Source organism: Sinocyclocheilus rhinocerous, unplaced genomic scaffold (assembly GCF_001515625.1).
Source record: "Sinocyclocheilus rhinocerous isolate Xijiao unplaced genomic scaffold, SAMN03320098_v1.1 scaffold19763, whole genome shotgun sequence".
Lineage (NCBI taxonomy): Eukaryota > Metazoa > Chordata > Actinopteri > Cypriniformes > Cyprinidae > Sinocyclocheilus > Sinocyclocheilus rhinocerous.
Window position 1 is genome coordinate 2,934 of NW_015631347.1, and position 10,829 is coordinate 13,762.

The 10,829-nt window shown below is 37.5% G+C and overlaps 1 pseudogene; it reads left to right on the plus strand.

Annotated features, from left to right (window-relative positions):
• The window catches only part of LOC107741708 (verrucotoxin subunit beta-like), an 11,797-nt pseudogene extending 1,183 nt beyond the window's left edge, over positions 1-10,614 (plus strand).
• The last annotated feature ends 215 nt before the right edge of the window (positions 10,615-10,829 follow it).

Below are 10,829 nucleotides of genomic sequence, written 5' to 3' on the forward strand. Positions count from 1 at the left end.
GTTACACATTCACATCATTGGACTGGACAGACGTGCTTCTTCCTAAACAAACCACCTATCTGAATCCTTCAGCAAATGGAGAAACTGATGAGAACAGTCCTGGTTCAGAGCAAAAGTCTTGGCTCAGTCTTGAGATCCAAAAGAGCATGAAGAGCAACTTAAAGATATTTAAGAACTTGATCAATTCAGAAGACTGTAAAGCAGCCAAGTTCATTGTGTCCTCAAGAGAGATGAAGAATAATCCTGGCTCCTGTATTCTGCTGTATGAAAGTGAATGTGATGAAGCTGTTTGCTTTATTCCTCCATCCAAACCAGTCTGTCCAGTCACTGAAGAGATCACAGAAAACACTGTGGTTCTGAAGGTTCCTCCAGTGTGTTCTGCTACAGTGGAGCTGAGATTACTGTATAAACTGAAGCAGGACTCAGTCTGGACATCTGAACCGCTGATGAAGGATCAACACACAGTTACTCTGACTGATCTGAGAGCAGAGACTGAGTATGAGATCAGATGTACAGCGCTGGGGAAACTCAACTACACCGTATACAGTGACGTCACTAAAGTTTTCACAGAGGTATGATGATCTTTCAGCAAAAATCATTTGAGAATGTGTACCTTATCTTGGATATTTGCAACATGTTAATTTGTATCGAATGGTTCTTTTAGGGAAGGAGCAGTATCAGTACTGGTGAGTCACATATTTCCTACCTATAAGTTGTTGTTAAACATGGTTCATTTAAGCTTGGAAGTGAACTTAAAGTTGTAACGTAGTGGCAGTAGTGAAGCGCACGATGAAGAAGATTCCAAAAATAGTCTTTAATGACAAATCCACACAATAAACAGGAGACCAACGGAGAGAAACACAACCATGTAGCATTTACAAGAACAGACAAAGGAACAAATAAAAACACAGTGCTTGAATACAAACTCCGTAATCAGGGAGAACAGAAACACGTGTGTAGGATTAATTAAAAACCAAGGAGACTAATGGTGTGTTCGAGACTACTGTAAGTAGGATGTGGGAATATCCGAGTTGATGTGCCACCTCCGACCTCAGTGTGCTCCATTTAATCACACCGAAAGATGACGCTATAACTCAACAAAAACATTTTGTGTTCTGTCCATCATATCAAAATCTTGAAATTAAAGCAGTTCAAAAAAGTTCAGGCTCTACCAAAATCTATTTATTGTCATGCGTTAACTATGTAATGTTAAAGACGTTAGCACAATATAGCTGTCTGTCTAGATTAGAAGTTATTGAACAAGCAAAAAAAGTGAAAACAGGCATTTACTGATACACAAATAACTCTTATAGTATATTTATTGTATATTGCACGTTCATACAATTTGTGCAGCAAAAAACATAAAAGTTTCACATAACTCAGCTCCACACTATACTCGTTGGTCGCAGCCTCCATGGAAATGACGTCAAATGACACGTCTTGCTGAAGTCGAGGTTGATTGATCTGCTGGATGTCTGACTTGGAGTGGCATTCCAGACGTTATTTTCAAGTAGGAGGTGGGAACAATCCGAATTACGAGTTGCCTGGAACACACCATAACTAAGGAACTTAGGCAGACAAATGGAAACAGGCAGAAAACAAACCAAAACAGAACAGAACATGCTCGTGAGAAAAGTGAGATGTATTTACAAAGACATATGTATTTGTGTGTTGCAGGCATTGACTTTGAAGGAGACGGTCACTCGACTACATTTAGCAGCACTGAGGGTCGTTCGTCTCCAGCAGTTTCTGAATCTTCCCAGTGTATGTGCCTCTTTTCTAAAAATGTCATTTTGAGGGTGAGACTACAGTTCGAGATGAATAAACTTATGTTGCAGACATAATTTCAGTGGCTTACTTATTCATTGTAAACATATGTCATGCATGTCATGTCATGTCCCTTTCCAATGTCTTTGCATACGTCAAAACACCAGTTTATCTGCATGTTAACTGGCTTTGCATGATATTAGATGTAACTTTACACAGACAAGTTCAGCGTGACAAGTCTCAGGTCAACAGAGCTTAAACCAAACCAAAAATAATCTTTTACTCACTGTTCCAAACCTGTATTACTTACTTTCTTCTGTGGAACATAGAGAACATTTTGAAGAGCACTGGAAACCAATAACACTGGACTCCATTGACATTCATTCCATGACCAAATAACAGTGAGGCATTTTTCAAAATATATTTGTATTTCAAAGAAAAAAGTAAGTCATACAGGTTTTAATGACATGAGGGTGAGTAAATGACGTCCATGTATTTGCAGATTAAATATTAAAAACAATGACATTAAGTAGAAAAGTGTGATAGTTGGTTAAAAATATTTTTTCAAACTGTCTTCTGTCTATCTCTAGTTTTGAAACCGACTGAAAAGCTCACAAAACAGGCATTTCAAGGCTCTTGGAACAGATTACCTGATGACCAAAACAGGCCATATATAAATGACTGGATCACTAACACCAGAGCCCCGGATTATCAAAAGCACACAAGCAACACTTCAGTCAGTGACTCTGGCATAGGTGAGAATGAAGAGCAAAAGGAGTATGAAACACATGCAACTGTTGTACTTTTGAAAAAAAAAAAAAAAAGTAAGGGATGCATTGCCCATTACTGTATGTGGTTCAAAAATAATTTTAATGCATATCCTATAATTCCAAAAGAGCTTCTTAAAATAGCAACTTTAAACCATTGATTTTAATGTAGAATTGTTCAATAATGAAACCAGTCCTAAACTGAAATAGCACTGACCACCTGTGCACTGTTAAAGACAAACATTCACATGCATTAAATTGCATTGCATTGCATGCCAATCATATAATACTTAAACTTTTTATATTTTATATCCCATGAACACATTTCTAAAAAAAAAAAACAACAACTGTTTTTTATCTTCTTGTGGCCATTTGAAACAGGAGAATCTTCTACAGGAGCAGATGAGAAGACCAGTGATCCAGCATTGAGACCACAAACACAGACCAGTGAAGGCAGAAGGTGGGAGAGTCCTGTTATATTTTAGTTATATGTGTAAATATGCTGAAGAAGGCCCTGTTTCACCAAACTAGGCATGCTTCCTTATTTTGCTATTTATGTTCATCAAGTTTTATGAAGCTTTTGTGAAAGGCTTAAAATATACTGGTCAATTTTGAAAGGGTGAATATGTGACAATTTATAGACCAGATGCAGATCAGCAAAGAGATATTGATGAGGCAAGAAATAAACATGAGGGATCACGAAAGTTGGGTGATGTTTCCCTTCTCATTGCAAGTGTTACAAACGTTGCTTTCATGTTTCTTTTTGCTGGTGCCTTTAGAAAATATCAGAATTGAGGTGTGACCTCATTGTATATGTGAAGCATTTAAAAACTGAAAAAGAATTGTAACAAAATATGATTTTTCCAAATGTGGTTATTGATGAGCAGTTTATTGGTTAATAAAATAAACATTTTCTAATTTTACAGTAGACTGTGGATTTAAGTTCAAGAAAAATATTCAAGTATAAGCCTTTTTACACTTAAAGTGAAAAAACAAACAATATTCTTCCCCTGCAGAGTTCAGAATTTGAATCTACTGAAGAAGAATCCTGGTGTTTCCAGCATCAAGGTATTGTTATTGTTCATCAATATGAGCACAAGTGTTTATAGTGATCTGTGTTTGTAGATCTCAGGGTCTTAGTTAACAGTAGTTTAAAGTCTACTCCTGGATTCAACCTTATATATTTAATATTATACATGTTTAAGAGTGTCATTTAGCTTCATAATATGGAGTTTGTCTTTTTTATTGGAGCAGCTCAAGCCATCCGTGATCAACCCAGAGAGCAGCACACAGAGTCAGTCTGCAGGTAACCAATAACAACATGTGATTTTAAATCATTAGAGATTGAGGTTTTGTTATCTGTAGATGACAACCCTAAATGAATTATTGCATTACTATTTCTTGACATATTCAGACACTTGTTGTTCCAGTCATCTGCTTTGGACACATACACAGTTTGTATTAAAGACTTTATAGAAACTAGGGAACATAAAACTCTCACAATTTAACTAGAACACATCTACTGTATGGGTTAGATCAGATCAAGTCTCCACGTCAGATAAATCAGATCCAGCCCCAGATGCCAGATCCTGTCAGAAAATATCTGTTTTGTCTTCAAACAGCTTTAGGAAGACTTGTCTAATACCCAAGACCTGTTAACAGCAAGTCTTGTCTGGTACCCAAAACTATATTAACCTCTTGAAAAGCACCCCCACTCTAAGCCCAACTCTTTCCTCCAAACAAAACACTGTGCATTTATGACATAATGTTAAACTTGTGTCTCAGCTGTCCACAGAACAGTTTTCCAGAAGTTATGTGGTTTTGGGCAAAAATGAGACATTTTTTTTCGACAGCAGTGGTTTCCTTCATATTGTCCTTTCAAGTACACCATTCTTGTTCAGTGTTTTTCTGAGATCTTTTGCTGTTATTCTTGTATTCTTTCTCACCTCTTTGAGGATCGCCATGTTAGATCAAGACTCCACATCAGATAGATACATATACCAGCACATATCAGTTTCTGAAAGCCGTAAAGAGTCAGAACTTTTTGTTTATGGCAGTGACTGATGGATAATTTTTTACATTTATTATATACTAATTGTTAAACAATTATTCAAAAGATATTTAAATAAATTATGATTAATGCTGCAATGATTCTACAGCATTCTATGTAGATCTACCCTTGTTGCATCAAGTGTTATTAATCTGTTTAAGTCATTAGACTTTCCCGCTCATATGCCAATGGCCGTGAACACAAAACACTTGAACAGAGATACCAATAAAACTTGCTGATCACTAGATTTGATGCAAACCAGATGTCAGGAAACATTTTTACAGAGCATTGGACATACAAAATATGTGTTGTATATTTATTTATATTGTACAGATTATATTAAGCTTTTGATGTACATTATATTTGAAGCATTTGAATTGACGAAGCTTACATGTTTTGTGGTTTTTGTTTACTTTTTAAGGACCTATATAAATTATAACTAATATAAATTAATTAATACACCTCAGGGGTCCTCTTGATTTTCCCTCAACAAATTCTAAATGATAAACCCGTCATTTCAGTTCCCTGTGGGTTGATCAATCAAGGAATGACCGGCTACCTGAATGTGGTTCTGCAGACGCTCTTCATGACGGACAGATTTAGAGATCATGTGCTGAGGTGGGAAACATACCTAATGATTTATAATTCAGTGCATATCATACTCTTTTTTTTATTTTTTTATTTTTTATTTTGACAAACACAAAACAGGATAATACAAATTGCCCGAAACACAAAAAAGATACACAAACAAAAGTATACATAAAATGATACCAACAAAACCTTGTACTGCAAACAAAAACGTGCAGCAGGACCAACAGAGACCAGGGAGGAAACAGAAGACAAGTACCTCAGGAGACATTATGTCATTCCAAACCTTAGAATATCACAAAGAGAGGCATTTATGCTGTCTAGATATGGTGTCCAAATGTGATTAAACGTACCAGTTGTAGAGTGAATAAAACATGTTAGAAGTTCCAGAGGGATAGCCTCTCTAATAACTGAATGCCATCCTTTTATAGAAGGAGGTTTATCGCTGGTCCATGACATTAGTAAATTCTTCCTGGCAGCAAAAGTTAACAGGCAAAAAAGACGTTTTTTATGCTTATTATTAATAAGCTTACAAGGAAAACCCAGGAGAAGAGACAGAGGGTCAGGAAGCCAACTGATACAGTCTAAAATTTGGGAGATCCAAGCCACCCTTTGCGCTAGGGAGCTGGAGTTTCGATAACTTCAACCTGGGTTTTCTTTCGCTCCAGATAAATGAACTTAACCACCCATTCAGCTCTTTTATGACCTTACTGGACAGTAAAATAGGAATCATTTGCATTGGATATAGTAAATGAGGCAGGACATTCATTTTTATCAAGGCAACCCATCCTAGCCAATACAGAGGGAGAGTCATCCACCTGGTCAAATCATCTCGAATTTTTTCAAGCACTGGTGCAAAATTGGCTTTATACAATTGCCTAAAAGCAGGGGTTACATTAATACCTAAATAGACAAAACCATACTCAGAACATTTAAAAGGAAAGGAGGAAGGTTGAATTATGGGCTTCTTATTCCCTATAAATAGGGCAACTGATTTAGAAAAATTAATCCTATACCCAGAAAATTCCTGAATGAGGTCAACAACCCCTGGCACAGCACCCTCAGGGTCTGAAAGAAAAAGCAACACGTCGTCTGCGTACAAGGAGATTTTGTGCTTCCTACCTCCCAGAGATACCCCCGACACGGCTGCACTCTCCCTTATACTCTGAGCAAATGGCTCAATTGCTATTGCAAAAAGCAATGGAGAGAGGGGGCAGCCCTGCCTCGTACCCCGGGATAACGAAAAATGATCAGATCTGTGACCATTGGTAATGACCGCGGAAAGGGGATCTTTATAAAGTATTCGCACCCACTTAATAAAATATTCCCCAAGACCGAATTTTTCTAGTATATAAAACAAATAAGGCCACTCCACAGAGTCAAAAGCTTTTTCCGCATCTAGGGACAGAATAAGAGAGCTAGTACTGAGCTTATGAGAAAGCTCAATAATATTTAAAAGCCTCCTAACATTATGAATGTAACTTCTACCTTTAATAAACCCCGTCTGGTCTTCATGAATAATAAATGGCAGAACTTTTTCCAGTCTTAACGCTAAAATTTTTGATAATTTAAAATCTAAATTAAGCAACGCAATAGGCCTGTAAGAGCCACAATTTTCTGGGTCCTTGCCTTTTTTTAAAAATAAGATAAATATTTGCCTCGCGAAGCGAGGGGGGCAAACTGTCAGTCAAGAAAGAATGATTACGCATAGCTAAAAGAGGGTCTAGCAGCACATGCTCAAATTCTTTGTAGAATTCACATGCAAGGCCCAGGAGATTTACCAGACTTCAAACTATAAAGTGCAGTTATAGCTTCCTCTCTCGAGATTTAGAAGTTCTCTCTGTTCTTCTGAAATAACAGGGAGAGTTAGGCAATCAAAGAATGACACCATGGAATCATGTTTTTGGGAAGAGTAATATGACTGATAGAGAACAGAGTAAAATTGTTTAAAAGTATTATTAATAATAGAAATATCAAAAGAACGCGCACTCCCTTGGGGTCCACTATAGAAGTAATAAATTCTGAATCAGATTTAGACTTTGTCAAATGAGCTAAATATTTACTAGGTTTATTACCCCATTCATACAGCTTTTGCTTTGAAAATAATACATTTGAATGAGACTGATGGGTTAGCAATGAATTTAAAGAAGCTCGGACAGCACTTAGGAATAGTCGATCCTAGAGTGACAATTATGTGGCTGAGAGAAAAAAGTTAATTTCTTCTGATATGGAAAGCTTTTGTAAGAAATTCTGAGGAGTAGTTTGGGGGGCAATATATGTTTAGAAGTGAAATTTCCTCTGCATTCAAAGTCCCTTTAATAATGATGTATCTACCATATTTGTCCTTAATACTGTTTGTGACCATAAGAGGTATCCTTTTATTAATCAAAATGGCTACTCCTCTACTACTTTTTGTAAAGGATGAAAAATGAATCTGACCCATCCATTTATTATGTATTAGATTCAAATGTTCGTCATCACTCAAGTGGGTTTCCTGTAATAAAGCTACATCTATATTCTCCTTACAGAGTCATGTGAGCACTTTACAAATTTTTATTCGCCCATGTAAACCCCTTACATTCCATGTGCAAAGTCTTAAGTTACTAGCCATTGCTTAAAACAAATAAAGAATAGATCAGGTGGTACTCTCCCCCTATCGAAAATCTCTGTGATCATTACCCTGTCATTAGGTCCAATAAGCAAATATGCGTGTCGAGGCATTACAATAAACAATAACGCATATCAAAACAAGCCAAACTGGCAACGTAGAAAGGAAAAGAAAAAATACAAGAAAAGAATAATATGACAAAAAAATAACAAGAAAAGAAAAAAGGGGCCATATCCCCACATATAGGGGAAAAAATCTTCATCTCAAAAACAGATCAGTCTCTCGCTGTATCTCCAGTAGCAACGATACAGAAAATTAATACACAACCAAAATACAAACGTAAATTATTAAACCAGCCCCCGTCACTCAGAAAAAGAGAAAATAGGAAATAAAGTATGCAAACTCTAACTCACGTTGCTACATAATAGGCATACAGTGCCTGAAGCCAGTTCAATTCGTCATCCGCCTGTCAGATCAGGTGCTGGAGTTCGAGTCGTTTTTGTCCAGGCACTGCGAGACAGCAGCCACCGTCTCAAAGACTTTAGAAGTACTTCCAATACTGACTCGCAGCTCTGCCGGATACAGCATCGCATAGCGAGCACCCATGTCTTGAAGTCGCTGCTTAACTGCGTTGAATTCTTTACGTCTTCATATCACCAAAGCCGAAAAATCCTGGTAGAATGACACCTTGCTGTCTTTATACCGTAAATCTCCATCCGCCGAACGCCTCCTGCTGGCATCGAGAACCGTCTGCTTGTCTCCATAATTATGGAACCGGACAATCAGCGGCCATGGTCTATCCTTGACACCCGGTTTAGGGGCCAGCGTACAATGTGCCCTTTCAATCTTGATGCGACCACTCTTAGTATGCAGGCCGAGAAATTGGGGAATCCACGATTCAAGAAAAGTAACAGCATTAATGCCCTCCACCTCTTCGTGCAGGCCCAGAATTCGGATGTTTTTACGCCGGCCTCTATTTTCCAAGTCGTCGATATGTTCGGTAAGCATGGCAACTTGTTTTTCAAGAGTGAAAGCGCGAGATTGCGCGTCTTCCGAGGATGCCTCCGCCGCCATGATTCTCCATTCTGCCTCGCCCAATCGATTATTAACACTTTCCAGCTGCTGGGTATGGTTGTGCACCATTTCTGCCAGCGGGCCGAGTTTCTCATCTATTGCCTTAGAAATGTTCTCAGTCATAGTTTGAAGTGCTTTTGCAAGCGCCGGGCTAAGTTCAGCCTCGCTGCTAGCATCTGCTTGAGTCTGTACAGGCTCATCATCAGCGGTCGAGTCTTTTTTCACCATTTTTTTAGCAGTTCTTGGCATCTTCGGCAAAGATTGCAACCAGAAAGTCTCTAGCGACATACTACACCAGATTTATAAACGAAAATCAGAGCTTGCGTCCTTCACTTATCGAGTATGAAATGATAACGAATAAGTGTGACGGGGGCGACTTAAAACTGCTGCTACTTCCAAGCCGCCATCTTGCCCCCTCCTCGCATATCATATTCTTGTGTCCACTGTAACTAATATATTCCATTGATTATCAAACTTTGTGTTTAGATTGAGAAATGAAGTCACTGGTCAAACCCCAGAAGAAAAGCTCTTACAGGCTCTGGCTGATTTATTCTGGAGATTACAGCATGAACGATCAGCTGTTTCCACAACAGAGGTCACACAAATTCTTAACATCACAAATGGTTAGTCAAGCCAAAGCTTTGTTTTTTGCACCTTTTGTACTTTACATTTATATAAAAAATTATTAGCGATTTAACTATTGAATTATATAAAAATAATGCACAGCTTCTAATTGAAGTTGATACCACATCTCCACACATTTAAAAAAATTTTTTTCTTTATTGTGAATGAATATAGTCATGTCGTCCTAACACATTTACTGAAACCACTCTTCTGGACATTTTACAGAATCTCTGTGTGAAAGAGTCTTTAGAAACACAAGCTGTTGTTGATGTTTCAGAGATTCACTCAACCCTCTGTTTTTTAGAACTGGGTCTGGATTCTAGAGCTAGTGCTTATTGGAAAGAGAGAAAGAGAGAGTGTGTGATTAACTGCAGCAGCATCTCTACTGATAGGTTAAACTACTTCACTACTGAGAAGTGTAATGTAGCTTTTCTCACATGAATAAATATTCCTCTACACCACATCAGTTCAAGTAGGGGGCTGAGCTGTTTAGAACAGTGTGTTGTAGATATTTGATCTTGAAGCTGTTGCTTGAAGGCTGTCATCATTTTCTATTCACTAATATCATACTTGTATTTCATAGTAATTGTTTTGCTTTTCTCAATTAGTTTTTGAGCAGCAGGATGCAGCAGAATATCTGCAGATGATATTAAACAAAGTTCCTGAGCCATCAGAGGTAATTTCAGACTCTTTATTTAGGAACTGTATAAATCTAGATTGTCAAAATATTCATCTCTTTAATACTAGGTTTTCAGAGGAATCAAGGAGACATCTACAACATGTTCTAACTGCAAACACGCCTATGAAGAGGACACAGATTTTGTATCCATACCTCTGTCTATTAATAAGAATGGAAATTGTGATGTGGTAAGAGAAACTGAATTTTAATTCAATTATTACCAGTGGAAAGAATAAAATTAACTGGGCCTGTATAATGGATCAGGAATCTTAGCTGTGTTATAAAAGATGTTTATAAAATGTTTATTTAACTAAATGATAAACACTGAAACTGTATTTCACATTTTTCTGTTCTATGTAAGCAATATGCTTGGGAGGAGAATTTTGGAGTCCTTGTCATGAGTAGAGATTATCAGCTGTACTGTGTTAAATGTGGATCAATGAGAGACATGGAAACGGCAAGTATTATTTGCTTTTATAAACTAATATCTATTGATAAAATGACCAAAGCAAGGGATTTGATGATTTTAAAGGGGTCCTATTACGCTCTTTTACAAAGTCTTGATTTTGTTTTGGGGGTGTACTAGAACATGCTAGAAAAATTGGGGTTATAATGCTCAGGAAGCTTTCCGCTTTCGGAAGCCCAAACAAAGACGTTTGGGCACGGAGGTGA